Source organism: Staurois parvus, unplaced genomic scaffold (assembly GCF_062004578.1).
Source record: "Staurois parvus isolate SC_StPar_1 unplaced genomic scaffold, SC_StPar_1.0 ptg000775l, whole genome shotgun sequence".
Lineage (NCBI taxonomy): Eukaryota > Metazoa > Chordata > Amphibia > Anura > Ranidae > Staurois > Staurois parvus.
Window position 1 is genome coordinate 389234 of NW_028318571.1, and position 18554 is coordinate 407787.

An 18554-nucleotide genomic window follows, 5' to 3' on the forward strand; every position below is an offset into this window, starting at 1 on the left:
CACTGTCATTGGTGCCAGGCACGCACCCGCGGCCCCCAGTTCGCATGTGCGAGTTTGTCTCTGCCGCGGTCGGCCAGGACCTAGCGCCCGCAGCCCAGCGTGAGCCGGCAAACTGCGCATGCGCCGGACCGAACGCCGCAGCGGACCCTGACACTAGCATTCCTTGCATGCCTCCCTTCTCTCTCCGTCCTTTCTTTCTTTTTTCGTCCTTCCTTCATTCTTCCATCCTTCCCTTCTTTTTTTAAAGAAAGAAAGAAAGACAAAGAGAAATTTCTCTTGAGAGAGAGAGAAAAGAAGGAAGGAAAGAGAGAAAGAAAAAGGAAGAGAGAGAAAAAAGGGAGAGAGAAACAGAGAAAGAGAGAAAGAAAGAGAGAGAAAAAGAAAGACAAAGAAAAAGAAAAGAAAGAAAGAGAGAGAAAGAAAGAAAGAGAAGGAAAGAGAGAAGTAAAGAAAGAGAGGATAGAGAGACAGAAATAGAGAGAGAGGACAGAGAAAGAAAGAGAGCGAGAGAAAGAAAGTCATCAGGCCGAATGGCAGGTGTCGGTTCCTCAGGCCGAATAACGGGCACCGGGTCATCAGTCTGGACAGCGGGCATCGGGTCATCAGGCTGGACAGCGGGCACCGGGTCATCAATCTGAATAACTGGCATTGGGTCATCAGGTGGAGTAGCGGGTGCTGGATCATCAGGCTGGATAGCGGGCACTATGTCATCAGGCTGGAGAGCGGTTGCCTGGTCATCAGGCTGAACGGCAGGCATCGAGTCATCAGGCTGGACGACAGGCATCGGGTCATCAGGCTTAACGGCGGGCATCGGGTCATCAGGCTGGATGATGGGCATCGAATCATCAGGCTGGACAGCAGGCATCGGGTCCTCAGGATGGATAACAGAAGGCGGGTTCTCAGACAGCAGGTTGGCCGATTTGGATACTGGCAGGATGGTACTGGTTGGAAAGAATTTTTATTTCTTCATGGGTTTAGTTACTGAAGCACTGCAAGTGAATGCAGGGCTTTAAATGGAGGGAGCAGCTGAAGACCGAGAAGAGCTGAAGGATGGAACAGAGAAGGGAGCAGTTGCTACAGAGGACTTCTTGACGGGGTTAAAGGCAGGATAGATGCAGCGAGTGGGAACAGGGTACTGACATGTGGTTGATAGCAGGGCATACTGGACTGTAACTGTGGGTGCTGTGGGGAATGGAGGAAAAGAGCTTTAAGAAGATGAATGATTAGAAGCAGGACTGGGTTGTTGCAAGCTGACTGAGGCTAGGTGCAACAAATCTGACCATGCCTGTAGTACTGGTTGAACAAAGCTCAGTTTACACATAGCCTGTCTGACCAAAGACTGCACTGCATTTATACAATCAACTAGCACATGTGGTGAACATGCTGAATAATGCTCAAAGAAGCAATCCGGATCATCCTCCAACAACCATACCAGTGATTCTACTTGATCCATACTGAAGGTTTGAGAAAAATCATCCCTGCTTTCAGGGGTACTGGACAGAGCCAATTCAGCACAAGCCTGAATCAATGGCTGCACCTCAGTAAACACCCTGCCCTGATCTACTAGAGAATGAGCAACCCGTATGCACTCTAGCAGCTGATCCCTGGCCCACTTCTTCAGAATCTGATAGCAGTATTCTCTGTTCTCTGTTACTAGCCAAGACAAGTACACAACCTCCTCAGAATGCATCCTTCACAAACAACAAGCCAAGATGGCTTCCCTGTGCAGCCACTTCTGGTCAGGACTGGCCTTTGTGTTATGTCAGGGATCCGGATAGGACCAGAGATGTGTGGAATGACACAAGGAATATCAGGCTTCAGGAATAATGTAAATAATATAATTTATTGTGGAATACACCAGTATACAAAAACGCACAGTGCAAACAAACCCAAATAACCAAAACCTTCACCCAATATATATACATGTACAGCAATAGAAGCATAAGCATAGTCAGGGCTAGTCGGGGTCATACACAGGAGATCAAGCATGGGACACAGGGAGGAAGACAGGACACAGAGCGGATCACAGGTAACAGGTAGCTGGTTCAGGGAAACAGGATCACGGGATAACAGAGGCCCATGGGAACAAACACCAAGGCACTGCAAAAGGCCTGGTTACTGTAGAACAGCGGTTCTCAACCTGGGGGTCGCGACCCCTTTGGGGGTCAAACGACCATTTCACAGGGGTCGCCTAAGACCATCGGAAAACACATATTTCCGATGGTCTTAGGAACCGAGACACCGCTCCTGTCTCACGCGATGTGTGGGCGGGATGATATGCTGCCCCTGTCACCTGGCCACACCTCCGGGATCACTCAACAGCTCCGCCTCCTCACCGCTGATTGGCCACCGGAACTGTAGCTCAGGAGAGGCACACAGGCGGCCAATCACCGGTGAGGAGGTGGAGCTTGGAGAGGAGGAGCCGAGCGGCAGCGCGCATAGATCAAAGAAGATCGAGGGAGCTGCAGGAGCGAGTGAAGAGAGAGGCCAGAGAAGGAAGACAGCTGACAGGTAAGTGCAAATTTTGCTGCTGCAGCCAGGTATGCAGGCTGTAGATGGGAGAGGGAGAGAGCGAGCCCAGGCTGGAGCAGGAGTCAGCAAGGTAAGTATCATTGGTGTCAGTGGGAGGGATAGTGCCCCATCATTTGTGTCAATAATACCAACGATGGGGCACTATTCCTCCCCCCACTGACACCAACGATGGGGCACTATTCCTCCCCCCACTGACACCAACGATGGGGCACTATTCCTCCCCCCACTGACACCAAGAATGGGGCACTATTCCTCCCCCCACCGACACCAAGAATGGGGCACTATTCCTCCCCCCACCGACACCAAGAATGGGGCACTATTCCTCCCCCCACCGACACCAACGATGGGACACTATTTCCCCCCCCCACCGACACCAACGATGGGTCACTATTCCCCCCCCTGACCCCAATGATGGGGCACTATTCCCCCCTCCACCACACTGACATCAATGATGGGGCACTTTTCCTCCCACTGACACCAATGATGGGGCACTATTCCTCCCACTGATACCAATGATGGGGCACTATTCCTCCCACTGACACCAATGATGGGGCACTATTCCTCCCACTGACACCAATGATGGGGCACTATTCCTCCCACTGACACCAATGATGAGGCACTATTCCTCCCACTGACACCCACGATGGGGCACTATTCCTCCCACTGACACCCACGATGGGGCACTATTCCTCCCACTGACACCCACGATGGGGCACTATTCCTCCCACTGACACCCACGATGGGGCACTATTCCTCCCACTGACACCCACGATGGGGCACTATTCCTCCCACTGACACCCATGATGGGGCACTATTCCTCCCACTGACACCCACGATGGGGCACTATTCCTCCCACTGACACCCACGATGGGGCACTATTCCTCCCACTGACGCCAATGATGGGGCACTATTCCTCCCACTGATGCCAATGATTGTACACTATTCCTCCCACTGACGCCAATGATGGGGCACTATTCCCCCCACTGATGCCAATGATGGGGCACTATTCATCCCACTGATACCAATGATGGGGCACTATTCCTCCCACTGATACCAATGATGGGACACTATTCCTCCCACTGATACTATTCCTCCCACTGATACCAATGATGGGACACTATTCCTCCCACTGAGACCAATGATGGGACACTATTCCTCCCACTGAGACCAATGATGGGACACTATTCCTCCCACTAATGCCAATGATGGGGCACTATTCCTCCCACTGATATCAATAATGGGGCACTATTCCTCCCACTGATACCAATGATGGGGCACTATTCCTCCCACTGATACCAATGATGGGGCACTATTCCTTCCACTGATACCAATGATGGGGCACTATTCCTCCCACTGACACCAATGATGGGACACTATTCCTCCACAGACACCAATGTTGGGGCACTATTCCTCCCACTGATACCAACGATGGGACACTATTCATCCCACTGACATCAGTGATGGGGCGCTAGTCCTCCCACTGCAAAATTACAGTTATGAAGTAGCAACGAAAATAATTTTATGGTTGGGGGTCACCACAACATGAGGAACTGCATTAAGGGGTCACGGCATTAGAAAGGTTGAGAACCACTGCTGTAGAAGTACACCTCCTGCAATCAGCCTCAGGTGATGGCTTGATTGCAGGAGGTGAGATCCTGCCTGCTGAAAGTTCCGGTACTGCAGCCCATAGAGCAGGTGAGCCCATCAGCACCACCAGCGGTGAGTCCTTTCCTGACAAGGCGTGTGTGAGGAGTGCTCTGTGTCTACCAGAGGCCTATTGCGAGATCGTTGGCTGGATTTTTCTCCCTGCCCAGGAGGGATGAGCAGTCCTGGGCAGGAATCAGGCGGTGGGGGCCCCTCTGAGGGTCCTAGTACCGATCCCCTCATTCCAACTGGGGATATGGGAAAGGGCCCAAGGAAGGGGGAGCCTTATGCGATTTATAAGGATCACAGGAGTGTCTGTGCGGGTCGTATTGCCCGTGAAGAGGAAAAGCTGTGCAAACTGAAAGCGGAGATCAAAATGTTCCGTGTTACATATGACCGCTTATGGAGCAGTAAGCGAGTGGCTTTGAAACCTGACTTAGAAAAGTTGGAGCAAAAGCTGCGGGTCCAGAGTCCGATCGTGTCCACCCTGAAGGCTGCCGGCAGCTCGCTCCATGAGAGGGGCAGTAACGAGGAGCGTAGCAGGCAGGCCAGGGGTAGGACTGTGTCGGCAGTGAGAGGAGCCATGTCGTCATCATCCCTGGACAAGCCAGCGATGGAGCCGGCCAGCATGGAGGAAGAGCCGCCGGAGGGTCCCATGGTGGACGTGCAGAGCCAGGTGGCCGGGATGTCTGTGGGAGAGTTGGAGGAGGTGAGGAGTACTGCAGAGCTTGTCCCCCCGGGGGAGCGGCCGCCCGACTAGGGGTCGCAAGTGAAAATCGCTAAGGCATCGGGAGCTATCGAGTTTGTGGAGGAGTCCCTGCTGCAGGGGCGCCGTTTTCAGTTCGGATCGGAGGACTCTGATGTGGAGGAGGTCATGGTCCCCAAGCCATTAAAGCCAGAAGTTGTGGAGAAAGCGGTTTATGTTAAACTGCGGAGGCTACCGGAAAAGGAGCTGGCTAATGTGCGGCGTCACCAGGTGGCCGGTTCACTGCAGGGCATGGGCAGTGTGGAGGTACCTCCGGCTGAAGGTCTAGAGGACTCAGTAAGGGACATGGTGGTAAATATGGTATCTGATGAAAATGTATGCAATGTGTCTGTGCCTGTCCCCCCTGGCCCCCCCCTTGCTGTGCAGATCTGCTTCCGGGGTGCTGATGTCTGTCCCTGGGGCTCCATCCCTTGTCCTGGTTTTCCCCTATCATGGGTCTGGTGTGGCTGTAGATGTTACTGGTGCCCCTGGGCTCTGTTGGGGCTGGTGGGGTGGAGGAGGCCAGTGTACCAGTGTTGGGCCCCGGTGCAGGTGATAGAAGCAATGGTGTTACTTCTGGTACCCCTGGGTCTGCGGGGAAGAATAGTGTGGTGGTTGCTGGTAACTCTGTGTTGGGCCATAATGTTGGGGCTCAAGGTAAAGGGATGGCCCCTGGCAGCAGTCAGTGCCCCTATGTCCGGCCCTGTCTCTGAGGATCCAAGTTATGCTGCAGCCCTGAGGGGGGCTAGGCTGTTGTTGGGTCATCCGGGGGCGGTGGGGGCCTGGGTCCGCTCCCCAATCAGTCAAACGAAGGAACGTGGTCCAGCTTAAATGGTCCGGGCAGGGTTCCCCTCCTGTTAGGAGAGAGGTAGTAGATCACCTGTTGGAAATGGGCTTCAAGGCGGGTGACATATTTGCCCTTATTGCCCCGGTAGGGTAAGGGGAATATGATGTTTCTTTTGTTAGGAGCGACATGCTGGATGTCTTCTGGCAGAAATATGATGACAGATGGAAGGGATCAGAGAGGTGGGCGGGGCTTGTCCCCAAGGTAGTATTAAGGCAGCCTTTGGTGAAGAACATCACCATCTTGAACGAGTCAATTCCTGCAGCGGACATCATGGTCTGGTTGCAGCAATATGGGGAGGTCCTGGGGCCCCTTAGGAAAATAAATGATGACAGAGGGATTTGGACTGGTGGCTGGTCGGTCAATATGAGACTGGGGGTGTCGGATAACGTGGTGAAGCATCTTCCCTCCTCGGCCTTCATAGGTCATGATAGATTAGTTATTTTTTATGCTGGGCAGCCTAGACTGTGCCATAGGTGCGGGAGTAAATCCCACTTCGCCTCAGCATGTTCAGTCTTGCATTGTTCCCTATGTCAGGAGGTGGGCCATGTTGCACGCGATTGCAACCTGATTAGGTGCAATTTTTGTCTGCGTTTAGGCCACTCTTACTTGCAGTGCCCGGAGGCTCTGCATAACCAGACAGAGGTGGTGGAGGAGTTAGCAAGGATGGAGGTGGAGGAGGCAGGTGATGTGTAGCATGGTTTTGGCCCTGCAGTGTCCCAGGAAGGAGTTTCCACTGTAGTTTCTATTGTCAGATGGAAGGGATCAGAGAGGTGGGCGGGGCTTGTCCCCAAGGTAGTATTAAGGCAGCCTTTGGTGAAGAACATCACCATCTTGAACGAGTCAATTCCTGCAGCGGACATCATGGTCTGGTTGCAGCAATATGGGGAGGTCCTGGGGCCCCTTAGGAAAATAAATGATGACAGGGGGATTTGGACTGGTGGCTGGTCGGTCACTATGAGGCTGGGGGTGTCGGATAACGTGGTGAAGCATCTTCCCTCCTCGGCCTTCATAGGTCGTGATAGATTAGTTATTTTTTATGCTGGGCAGCCTAGACTGTGCCATAGGTGCGGGAGTAAATCCCACTTCGCCTCAGCGTGTTCAGTCTTGCATTGTTCCCTATGTCAGGAGGTGGGCCATGTTGCACGCGATTGCAACCTGATTAGGTGCAATTTTTGTCTGCGTTTAGGCCACTCTTACTTGCAGTGCCCGGAGGCTCTGCATAACCAGACAGAGGTGGTGGAGGAGTTAGCAAGGATGGAGGTGGAGGAGGCAGGTGATGTGTAGCATGGTTTTGGCCCTGCAGTGTCCCAGGAAGGAGTTTCCACTGTAGTTTCTATTGTCTCTGCTGCTCCCCCAAATGCTGGGTCAATTAATGTAGAATCTGTGGGTTTGTCTTCCCAGGTGCCGGCGGTGCCCAGGTCTCCTGCTGTGTCTGTTCCCCAGGGTTCTAGACTTGAGGAGGCAGCCAAAGGTGCAGGGTTGGCTAAGAAAGGTCCTTTGGTGGCTCCCCCTCTGGTGCTGTTGCCTCAGCATCGTCAGAGGAGCCTTGTTAAGAAGGTGGAGGAGGAAGGAGGTGGTAATCAGGGAGTATCGAACCACAATATTGGGGTCGAAGAGGCGGAGGTGGAGTGGACAAGGGTGGAAGGTAGGGGGAAGAAAAATAAAGTTGCTATTTCCCCGGCCTCGTCCATGTCTTCCCTAGATGTAGGGGAGCTGTCCATCTCTAATAAGTTTGGGGCTCTGAGGATGAGGGGGAGTCAGTGGGCTCCTTGTCCCCGATGGAGGAGAATGGGAGGGAATCACTGGAGGAGGGTGTGGTTTCAGCTGTAGGGGAAGGGGAAAAGAGAAGGATAGGAAACACCAATCTTAATGGCTCAAATGGCAGTTCCCACTCCGTTAAAGGTGGTGACTATTAATGTCGCCAGCCTAAAATCTGTAAGCGAGTAGCGGTATTGATGCTGATGTTTTATTTTTGCAAGAGACCCAGTTGTGTAGTCTAGCCGATATACATCTGGCTAAGAGGGAGTGGAGGCTTGGGCCCTCCTTTTGGTCTCTTGCAGCTGAGCCTTACAGCGGAGTTGCGGTGCTTTTTACCGGTATGGTAATGTGTCGGTGGGTCATTGAGGTGGAGATTGGAAGATGTCTGATCTTAGATGTCCTTGTGAGGGGGGCAAGAACTGCGCCTGGTTAATATATATGGACCACAGTCCAAGTGGGACAGGAAATGCCTCTTCACGAAGATCAAGCCTTTTCTTTTTATGTCCTGGCAAGTTGTCTTTGGAGGTGATTTCAACACTGTGACTAGGCCCAAGGACAGGAAAGGCTCCAATGACAGGCTGGGATATGATAGTGTTTTTTAAAATGCGATAGTCAGGGAAGCAGGTCTGATGGATGCCTTAATTAAGAGCAGCCCGGACAGCACTGGTTTCATATTTAGGAGAGGTAATAGTCAGAGTAGTATAGACAGTTTTTTTTGAAGGAGGACTCTGCCTTCTTGGCACCCGAGTGTCAGGCGGTGGAGTTTTCTGACCACCTTTTGCTTACTGTGACTTTGAATGTTTCAGATGCGCCACTGAGAGGGAAGGGCATCTGGAGAATGAATTTGGCTCTGCTGGAAGACGAGGAAGTGAGACGATCCTTTGAGGAGTTCTTTCAGGCTCAGGAGACTGTGCTGGATTTCTGCAATAGTAAGTCGGAGTGGTGGGAGCTTACCAAGGTGCGGATCGACAGGTTTTTCAGAGCCATAGGAAAAAGAAAACAACTTGATAAATATATCGCCTACCAACGGTTGCGGAGGGAGCTCGACTGCCTTGTTTCAAGCGGTGGAGATTCTGGGGCGATCTCAGAGGTTAAGCTTCTTCTCAGGGAGTACCAGTATGACTGGTGGGCCTCTTTGGTTCTGGAGAGGGATTATGGGAAGTACCACTCGCCTGACCCTTTCCAGAACCGTAAGCAGAGCACAGCGATTAAGACGGTCTCTGGCTTGAGGGATAGTACGGGATCCCTGACAAGATCCAGGTCAGAGATCCTGGAGGTCTCCAGGTCCTTTTATGAGGATTTACTGAGTGAGAAGCACCTTGACCGGACAAGGATGTTGAGCTTTTTGGACTCTACACCAGGTTTGGAGGGTAATGTCTCGTCTGCAAGTTTGACAGGGGAAATTACAGTAGAAGAGGTGTCCAAAGCCATTTATAGTCTGGCCATTAAAAAGACTCCTGGGCCAGATGGTTTGACAGCTGAGTTTTTTAAGGCTTTTAAGTCCAGCTTGGCACCCCACCTTGTGGAGGTCTATAATTGCTGTCTGGATGAGGGGTCGCTCCCTCCCTCCATCAGGCACTCTGCTGTAATTCTCTTGTCAAAGGGTAAAGATCCTTTGGCTATTGAGAACTGGCGACCCATTAGCCTCCTCAATGTCGAAAGAAAGATTCTGGCTAAGATCTTGTTCTGGCGCTTGTTGTCAGTGGCGGATATTTTACTTTCTCGCCAGCAGCATTGTTCTGTCCGGGGCAGAAGTACTTTTACAGCGGTGTTAGCTGTCCGGTGTCAGGGAGCGAGGAGCCAGACACACAAGGAGGTGCAATTAAAGGTAGGTTTATTAATATAAAAATAAGACAAGAGTCCATGCAAGTCCAACAGCGGAAATCGTAGCCAAAGCCGGTGTCAAGAGCCAGGAAGAATCGTCGCCAGAGCTGGGATCAGGAGCCAAGAAGAATCGGTGCCAGAGCCGGGATCAAAAGCCAGGAAGAATGGTCGCCAGAGCCGGGATCAGGAGCCAGGAAGAATGGTCGCCAGAGCCGGGACCAGGAGCCAGGAAGAATGGTCGCCAGAGCCGGGGTCAGAAGCCAGGAGTCGTCTTAGCCAAAGCCGAGTCGGTATCCAGGAAAGCAATAAGTAGCTAAACAGGAGCTTGCTGTTGTGCAACAGACAGGACACGAATGCAATGGGCATCTGCAAACAGCAGACTTATATGTGATAAGCAGCTACCTCCTGGGGGAGGAGCCGCAGAGGGCTGAAAGCATAAAGGATCCCACAATGCTTTGTAGACACCTAAGATGGATGCCAGCACATGGAGCAGCACAAGGTCTGAGGAAAGGTAGGACCTTGACAGTACCTCCTCCTCAAGGGCCCCTCCCCCTCCATGGCTCAACAACAGGCTTCTGTGGAAGTGCGGAGGAGGGCAGGAGCATGAACATCCGCTGAAGGAACCCAGGAACGCTCCTCGGGACCATAACCACGCCAATGGACCAGGAACTGCACCCGACTGCGGACCAACCGAGAGTCCAGGATACCTCATACTCCTCATGACCCGGATAGGACGAGGCCGAGGCGGAGAGGCAGTAAAGCGATTGCAGACCAGAGGCTTCAACAGGGATACTTAGAAGACATTGGAGATACGCATCCCAGGAGGAAGAGCAAGGGCATAAGCAACCGGGTTCACCCTGCGGAGGATGCGGAAAGGACCAACAAAACGGGGAGCCAGTTTCGGTGCGGGCACCCGAAGATTGAGGTTACGAGTGGACAACCACACCCGATCTCCGACCTGGTATGAAGGAGTGGGCAACCGTCTACGATCAGCCTGGAGCTTCTGGTGCTGAGCTGAGTCCTTCAAGGACCTCTGGATCTTCGCCCACGAGAAACGCAGGGCAGCAAGATGGTTATCCACAGCCGGAATGTCCTGTGGCGAGAACAACTCAGGCAATACAGCAGGTTAGAACCCATAGTTGGCCATGAAGGGAGACATCTCGGAGGAGGAGTTGACAGCCGAGTTCCTCGCAAACTCTGCCCATGGCAGGAGATCAACCCAATTGTCTTGATGGTCAGAGATATAGCAGCGAAGGAATTGTTTCAGGGCCTGGTTGGAACGCCCCGCAGCCCCATTGGACTGCGGGTGGTAGGCTGAAGAGAAGGAGAGCTTGATACCCAACTGGGAGCATAAGGCTCACCAGAACCTGGACACAAACTGGCTCCCACGGTCCGAGACAATCACCTTAGGCAACCCATGCAAACGAAAGATCTCCCTGGTGAAAATTGTAGCCAGTTCTTGCGCAGTCAGCAATTTCTTGAACGGAACACAATGGCACATCTTGGAGAAACTATCAATGACCATAAGAATGACCGTATGGCCTCGAAACGCAGGGAGGTCTACAATAAAACCCATGCCCAGGTGTGACAGGGACGCTCCCCATTAGGAATGGGTTGCAGAAGGCCCAATGGAAGATGCCGAGGGGATTTATTCTGGGCACAGACAGAACATGCCGCTACATATGACGCGATGTTGGAATGGAGAGATGGCCACCAGAATAAACGAGAAACGACCCAGGACAACTGGTTCCTCCCTGGATGACCGGCGGACTTGGAATTATGGTAGGTACGCAGCAAGCGGATGCGCCATCCCTCAGGTATGAAACATCTACCAGCCAGTCTCTCAGAGGGAGCATCAGTTTGAGCCACCAAAATCTGCTCCCCAAGGGGAGAAGTCAGGCTGGTATGAATGGCAGCCAGGATCTGATCCGGAGGTATGACCGAGGTCGGCTCAGAGTCCTCCCTGGACAGCTCAGAGTATTGCCGCAACAAGGCATCAGCCCTGACATTCTTGGAGCCAGGCAAATAGGAGACCACATAGTTAAAACGCGACAAGAACAAAGCCCATCTGGCCTGATGGGACGTCAACCTCTTAGCTTCCGAGAGATACGTCAGGTTCTTGTGGTCAGTGAGAATGAGAACCAGAACCACAGAACCCTCGAGCAGGTGCCTCCATTCCTTGAGAGCCTGAATAATGGTCAACTCCCTGTCTCCAATCTGGTAGTTGCATTCTGCGGAGGAAAGCTTCCTGGAGTAGAACCCACAGGGAAGTAGGGGTCCATCGGGCGAACGACGCTGAGACAGGAGGGCGCCTACTCCCGTCTCAGATGCATCAACCTCGAGGACAAAAGGCAACCCAGGATTGGGATGAGACAGTATCGGAGCAGAAGCGAAGGCAGATTTCAGAGCTTCAAAAGCTAAGATGGCCTCGGATGACCACTCGTGGGGATTACTACCCTTCTTGGTCAGATGAGAGAGGCTTGGCCAGTGTGGAGAAGTTCCTGATAAACTTCCGATAATAGTTGGCGAATCCCAAAAAGCTCTGATTGAACCAAAGACCACTGGGACGAGGCCACTGCAGAACCGCCGAAACCTTCTGAGGGTCCATGGAAAATCCCACAGCGGAAATGATGTAGCCCAAAAAGGCAACCTGGGATCGGTGAAATTCACACTTCTCGAGCTTACAGAAAAGCTCGTTCTCACGTAATCGTTGCAGCACTCGCTTAACATCCTGGATATGAGACTCCATGGACGCAGAGTAAACCAGGATGTCGTCCAAGTAAACCACCACGCACTGCTGCAACAAGTCACGAAAGACATCATTAATGAACTCCTGAAAGACCGCGGGCACGTTACACAACCCAAAGGGCATAACTAGGGATTCATAGTGGCCGGTTCTGGTGTTGAACGCGGTCTTCCACTCGTCGCCCTCCTTGATCCGTACAAGGTTGTACGCAACCCTAAGGTCGAGTTTAGTAAAGACCGTTGCTCCCTTGAGGTGGTCGAACAACTCGGTTATCAACAGAATTGGGTAAGCATTCTTAATCGTGATTCGATTGAGACCCCTAAAATCAATGCAAGGCCTCAATTCACCGCCCTTCTTTTTCACAAAGAAAAAGCCAGCTCCTGCTGGAGAAGTAGACTTGCGAATGTGCCCCCGGGAAAGCGCATCCGCAATGTACTCCTCTATGGCCTGATTCTCCGCAACCGAAAGAGAATACACCCTGCCACGCGGAGGAGTGGCACCGGGTTGTAAGGTTATGGCACAATCGTATGGACGATGAGGAGGCAGAGCACCAGCGCGCACCTTGTCAAACCCGTCCAGGTACTCCCCATAGTCAGTAGGCAACACAGAGTCCGAGGAGGCACACAACACCTTAACAGGTCCACGGATGCAACCGGCCCCACACTGTGGAGACCACGAGAGAATCTCGGCCGACTGCCAATCAAAGGTCGGATTGTGCTTCTGAAGCCAAGGATATCCCAAAACCACGGAGTAGTGCGGGGAAGAAATTACCTGGAAACAGGCCAACTCCCTGTGAACAGCCCCAATAGCTACTTCCACTGGCAGGGTCTCGTGGATAACCTACGGCGGTTGCAGGGGCCTGCTATCTATCGCCTCGAGGACCAATGGAGTAACTCGAGCCTGCAGAGGAATGGAGTACTGGGCAGCAGACGAACTGTCCATAAACAACGCACCAGCACCAGAGTCTACCAATGCCTGGGCCGTCACCGAGCCTTCCGCCCAAGAGAGGACAACGGTAATCAGCGGTTTATCTTTGCGGGAAACCGGGGATGAGGAAACTCCACCCAAGATCTGCCCCGACAGGATCTCAGGTGCGAGTGTTTCCTGGACAGACCAGACAGGACTGCCGAAAATGCCCACCGAGACCACAGTACAGGCAGCGACCCTCCCGACGGCGAGAGGCCCGCTCCCCCTCAGATAGGTGAGCAAACCCCAGCTGCATGGGCTCACCGCAAGACAAGCCATCCCCAGGAGGCGTGGGAGGAGAGGGAGGAACGGGTGGGACAGAAAACGTAGAACGTGACTCGGTTCACCCCCAAAGCACTGTGGAAGGGGGGCTGAACCAGTCATACCTCTGGGCACCTCAGGTGCGGCAGCAGATGCGGAGGTAGGCACAACAACCGGAGCAACAACGGGAGTGACCACAGGAGTGACAACTGGCCTAATAGCACCAGGAGCAAGGTGTGATGTGCGTGCAAGCAGCGTCTGCAACACCTGAGCGAACTGAGCCAACAAGAGATCCTGCTGGTCAAGTCTGGCAATCAGGGAGCGGGGGCGTACCTGCACCGTCAGGATTCATGGCATTCGTATAGTGACAGGGAGCGAGGAGCCAGACACACAAGGAGGTGCAATTTAGGTAGGTTTATTAATATAAAAATAAGACAAGAGTCTATGCAAGTCCAACAGCGGAAATCGTAGCCAAAGCCGGGGTCAAGAGCCAGGAAGAATCGTCGCCAAAGCCGAGTCGGTATCCAGGAAAGCAATGAGTAGCTAAACAGGAGCTTGCTGTTGTGCAACAGACAGGACACGAATGCAATGGACAGCCACAAACAGCAGTCTTATTTGTGATAAGCTGCCACCTCCTGGGGGAGGAGCCACAGAGGGCTGAAAGCATAAGGGATCCCACAATGCTTTGCAGACACCTAAGATGGATGCCAGCACATGGAGCAGCACAAGGTCTGAGGAAAGGTAGGACCTTGACATCCGGGAGGCTCTGGAGCGATGCAAGGCTGAGGGTTGGGGGAAGTTTTTGCTGGCGGTGGATCAGGCAAAGGCCTTTGATCGAATTGATCATGAGTACCTTTGGCATCTCCTGGACCGATATGGCCTAGAGGGGAGGTTTATTGGCTGGCTTAAAACATTGTATAGGGAGGTGGAGAGCTTCATGTTGGTGAATGGATGGGTTTGGCGGCCTTTTGGGGTTGGTTCCGGGGTGCGCCAGGGGTGCCCGCTGAGTCCCTTGCTTGGTGGAGTGTTGGGTGGGGTGTCGGTGGGTGTCGCTGGGGATCCACCCCTGAAGGTCGTTGTCTACGCTGATGATGTTTCTGTCTTCATTTCTGGGACTGAGGAGGCGCAGGAGGTGGTCTCAGTGATGGATCAGTATTCGGAGGCGTCAGGCTCCAAGGTCAACCAGGACAAATGTGAAGTTTTCTGGATGGGTAGGGAAGGTGAGGGCTTTTCACTTCCGGACACCTTCCCGGTGCCTCAGCAGAAAATAAAAGTTTTAAGCATCAATTTTGGCCCTGCTGATTACAGTAAATCAAATTGGGAGGCTAGGCTGGCCGATGCCGAGGTCAAAGTGAGATGTTGGAAGGGGTGGCGGCTCTCCTTAAGGGAAAGGGTTGACTTGATTAAGAGTTTCCTGATCCCCATCTTTTTGTATGTCAGCTTTGTCTGCCTCTTACCAGAGTCGCTCTATACGAGGGTTTACAGCTGCTTCTTCCAGATGTTATGGGGGAACAGGCTGAACCTTGTCAAGCGAGATGTGACTTATTCATCCAGGCAGGAGGGTGGCCTAGGTATGGTTAACCCAATAGTTTTTTTCTCTCTGATGTTTATTAAACATAACTTTGGTAGCATGTTGGCAGAGAGGCCGCCTGCATGGGTAGGACTGTTTCGGATCTGGTTTAGACCCTTTCTGAGCTGTTGGGAGAGTGGCGAGCTAGTGAAAGGCCTGCGCACTAAGCATGGTAAGCTCCCGGCTTATGTGGCCCCGAGCCCGAAGTTACTCAGGCGGTGGTATGTGACGGCGAAGGAGGTCAGGTCCCTTCCTAGGAGACTCCTGGGTGAGAGGATTGTGGCGGCCGCCTTTCATGCTCCGCTTGCCTTGAAGGATTGCCCAAGTCATATTATGAGGGAGGGTTTAAGATTGATTCATTTGGAACAGATTCCCTTGAAGTTTAGGGACCAGGCCTGGCTCACTTTCCATGGCAGGCTCTACGTGAGAGGTAATGTCAGGGATCCCCTCGGTCCCCGCCGCGACGGTCCCGGCGCAGTGTGCCGCCCTGTGCTGGGACTCGAGCATTAGGTCCGGGCCGGCCGCGGCGTTCGAGTTCGCGCATGCGCAGTAGAAGCCGCGGCCGCCCGCTGGGCACCAATGGCAGCGCAGGGCAGGATATTTAAATGGCCCTGAGCTGTCATTCAGTGCCTTCTGGTCTTACCTGTATCCTGTATCTGCGAACCTGTGAATTGTAAGTTGCTGACCCGGATTGTGCTTGACCTTGCTGTATTTCTCCTGCCCTGACCCTTGCTTTGCCTGACCTCTCTCTTGAATGCCCCCTATTGGATCTGACCTGCTGTTGCTGACCTGGCGTGTGACCCGACTATTCTCTGCCCGCTGCCTTGTACCGTATCGTCCTCCCTGTTACCGACCCGGCTTGTCTGACCCCGCACCTGCTCAGCCATCCATCCATCCATCCGTCCATCCCTCCCAGTGGGGTCTCCTGACCTCCTCATATCAGGCTCTTCCCCGCAGGAGCCCTCGGCGAATACCACTGCCACTAACGGGTTTGCCCAGTAGTCACGACCTGGTCTCGGGGGGCTCCAAGTCCATCCCCACCATCAGGGGCCCTGGTGAACAAGCACCCTGGGACTTAGACTCCGTGCTCTGGAAACACCTATTTAGTGGAGTGCTAGTGGTACCGCCGGGTGGTCCCTTACAGTACCAGAAGGCCATGACGGAGCCTCGAGGAGGACCCTCCCCGCTGGAGGAAGTTTGTAGGCACCTGGCTTCCTTGACGCAAGCTGTAAACGTATTACAGGACAGGTGTTTACAGATTGAAAATCGGTTCCAGGCCTGCACGATATCTGCCCCTCCACCACAGGCCCCGACCCCTGCACCTCCGCCCGTAGCGGCCCCTAGGCCTGCTTCAGGGGCCCCCGCATCACTTCCTATGGCCGAACCCCGGGTACCCCTACCGGAGCGTTTTCACGGGGACCGCACACGCTTCAGGTCGTTCCGTGAATCCTGCCTTCTCTATTTTGAGTTGCAACCTCGTACCTTTTTGACGGAATCAGTAAAGGTGGGGTTTGTCATCTCCCTCCTGCAGGGTGAACCCCAAGACTGGGCCCACCGACTGAGAGGGAACAATGACTCCCACCTAGGCTCAGTTAACGTTTTTTTTGACGCAATGGCCATCTTATATGATGACCCACAGCGGGCAGCTTCGGCCGAAGCTACCATTTACACACTCCGGCAGGGCCGACGGGCGGCGGAGGAGTACGCCTCTGACTTTAGGCGTTGGATGGGGGACACACGCTGGAACGAGTTTGCCCTTGTGCACCAGTTCCGCATGGGCCTGTCAGAGGCCCTGAAAGACGAGCTCGCCCGGGTAGAAATGCCTGAGGCGCTTGAAGACTTAATTGCACTAACCATCAAGATTGACCGAAGATTGCGGGAACGCAGGTTTGAGAGGTCCAGTCAGGGTCGAGGAGGTACCTGGGGGTCTTTCCAGGGTCACAGCCAATCCACTAGGCCACAGTTCCTGAACCCACCACCGGAGGATACTCCTGAACCCATGCAGCTAGGCCTGGCGCGACCTAAGCTATCTCCAGAGGAACGCCAGCGCAGACGCTCCCAGAACCTATGCCTCTACTGTGGTGAAGCTGGTCACATGGTACGATCCTGCCCGCAGAAACTGAGTAAGTGCACCTCTTCTTCCTTATCTGTTGGCGATGTTCATTCTTCCCAATACTTAGTTGTAGCCCTCTCCTTTCAGCTGCCAGAAAGGACCGTGGAAGTGACAGCCATTATTGACTCGGGGGCATGCAGCTGTTTTGTAGATATTAATTTTGCTCACCAGCAGGGTATTCCCCTCCAACCAAAAGAAAAGGGGTTCAACATATTTCTGGCCGATGGGTCCCGGATAAGATCAGGGGTGGTTAACCAGGAGACCCCTTCCATTTCTACCACCATTGCCAGCCAACACCAGGAACTCCTCCGCTTGGATGCCATCGCATCACCCCTTTTTCCAGTCATTCTGGGGCTTCCGTGGTTACGGGCTCATAACCCCCAGATTGACTGGGAAACCAGGGTAGTCTCGTTCCCTTCCTCATACTGTCGGGAACACTGCCGCACTTCGGGCCCAGGGGTTCCCCAGGTCCTTGTGTGCTCAGAGGGGGATGCCGACTTAAGGCAGGTCATTCCTGCAGCCTACCATGAATTCCTTGATGTATTCAGTAAACGGGGAGCAGATACTCTACCCCCACCGCCCGTATGACTGTCCTATCGACCTGTTACCTGGCTCAGAGATCCCTTTCGGGCGGATCTTCCCCCTTTCGGAGCTCGAATTGGGGGCCCTGAGGGAATACATTGAGGACAGCCTGCAGAAGGGATTCATCCGCCCCTCTACCTCTCCGGCAGGGGCAGGGATTTTCTTTGTAGAAAAAAAGGACAAGACCTTGAGACCGTGTATTGATTACCGGGAATTGAATAGAGTTACAATCAAAAACCGTTACCCCCTGCCGTTGGTACCAGAGTTATTCCAGAGTTTAAAGGCGGCAGTGGTGTTCACAAAACTGGACTTAAGGGGAGCATACAACCTGGTTCGCATAAGGGAGGGGGACGAGTGGAAAACGGCATTCCGCACCCGCTTCGGCCACTTTGAATATCTGGTCTTGCCGTTCGGTCTGTGCAATGCACCGGCCACCTTCCAACACTTTGTGAACGACATTTTTAGGGATTTCCTGGATGTCTTTGTTATAGTCTACTTAGACGATATTTTGATTTTTTCACCCTCTCTGGGGGAGCACAGGGTTCACGTAGCAAAGGTATTAGGGCGGTTGCGGCAGCACGGCTTATACGCCAAAGCTGACAAATGTTGCTTTGAACAGTCTAGTATTACATTTCTGGGTCTGATTATCTCCACCGCGGGGGTCGCGATGGACCCTCAGAAAGTCTCTGCAATACTGGATTGGCCTGAACCCACAGACAGGAAGGGCGTCCAACGGTTTGTCGGGTTCGCAAACTTTTACCGCAAGTTCATCAAGAACTTCTCGGGTCTGGTCTCCCCCATTACTCAGCTAACCAAGCTTGGAACTCGATTCAGGTGGACGCCAGAGGCGCAGGAAGCTTTTGAAGCTTTGAAGAAACTATTCACTTCGGCACCCATCCTGGGTCACCCCGATGCCGCCTTACCCTACATCTTGGAGGTAGATGCGTCAGAGAATGCGGTAGGTTC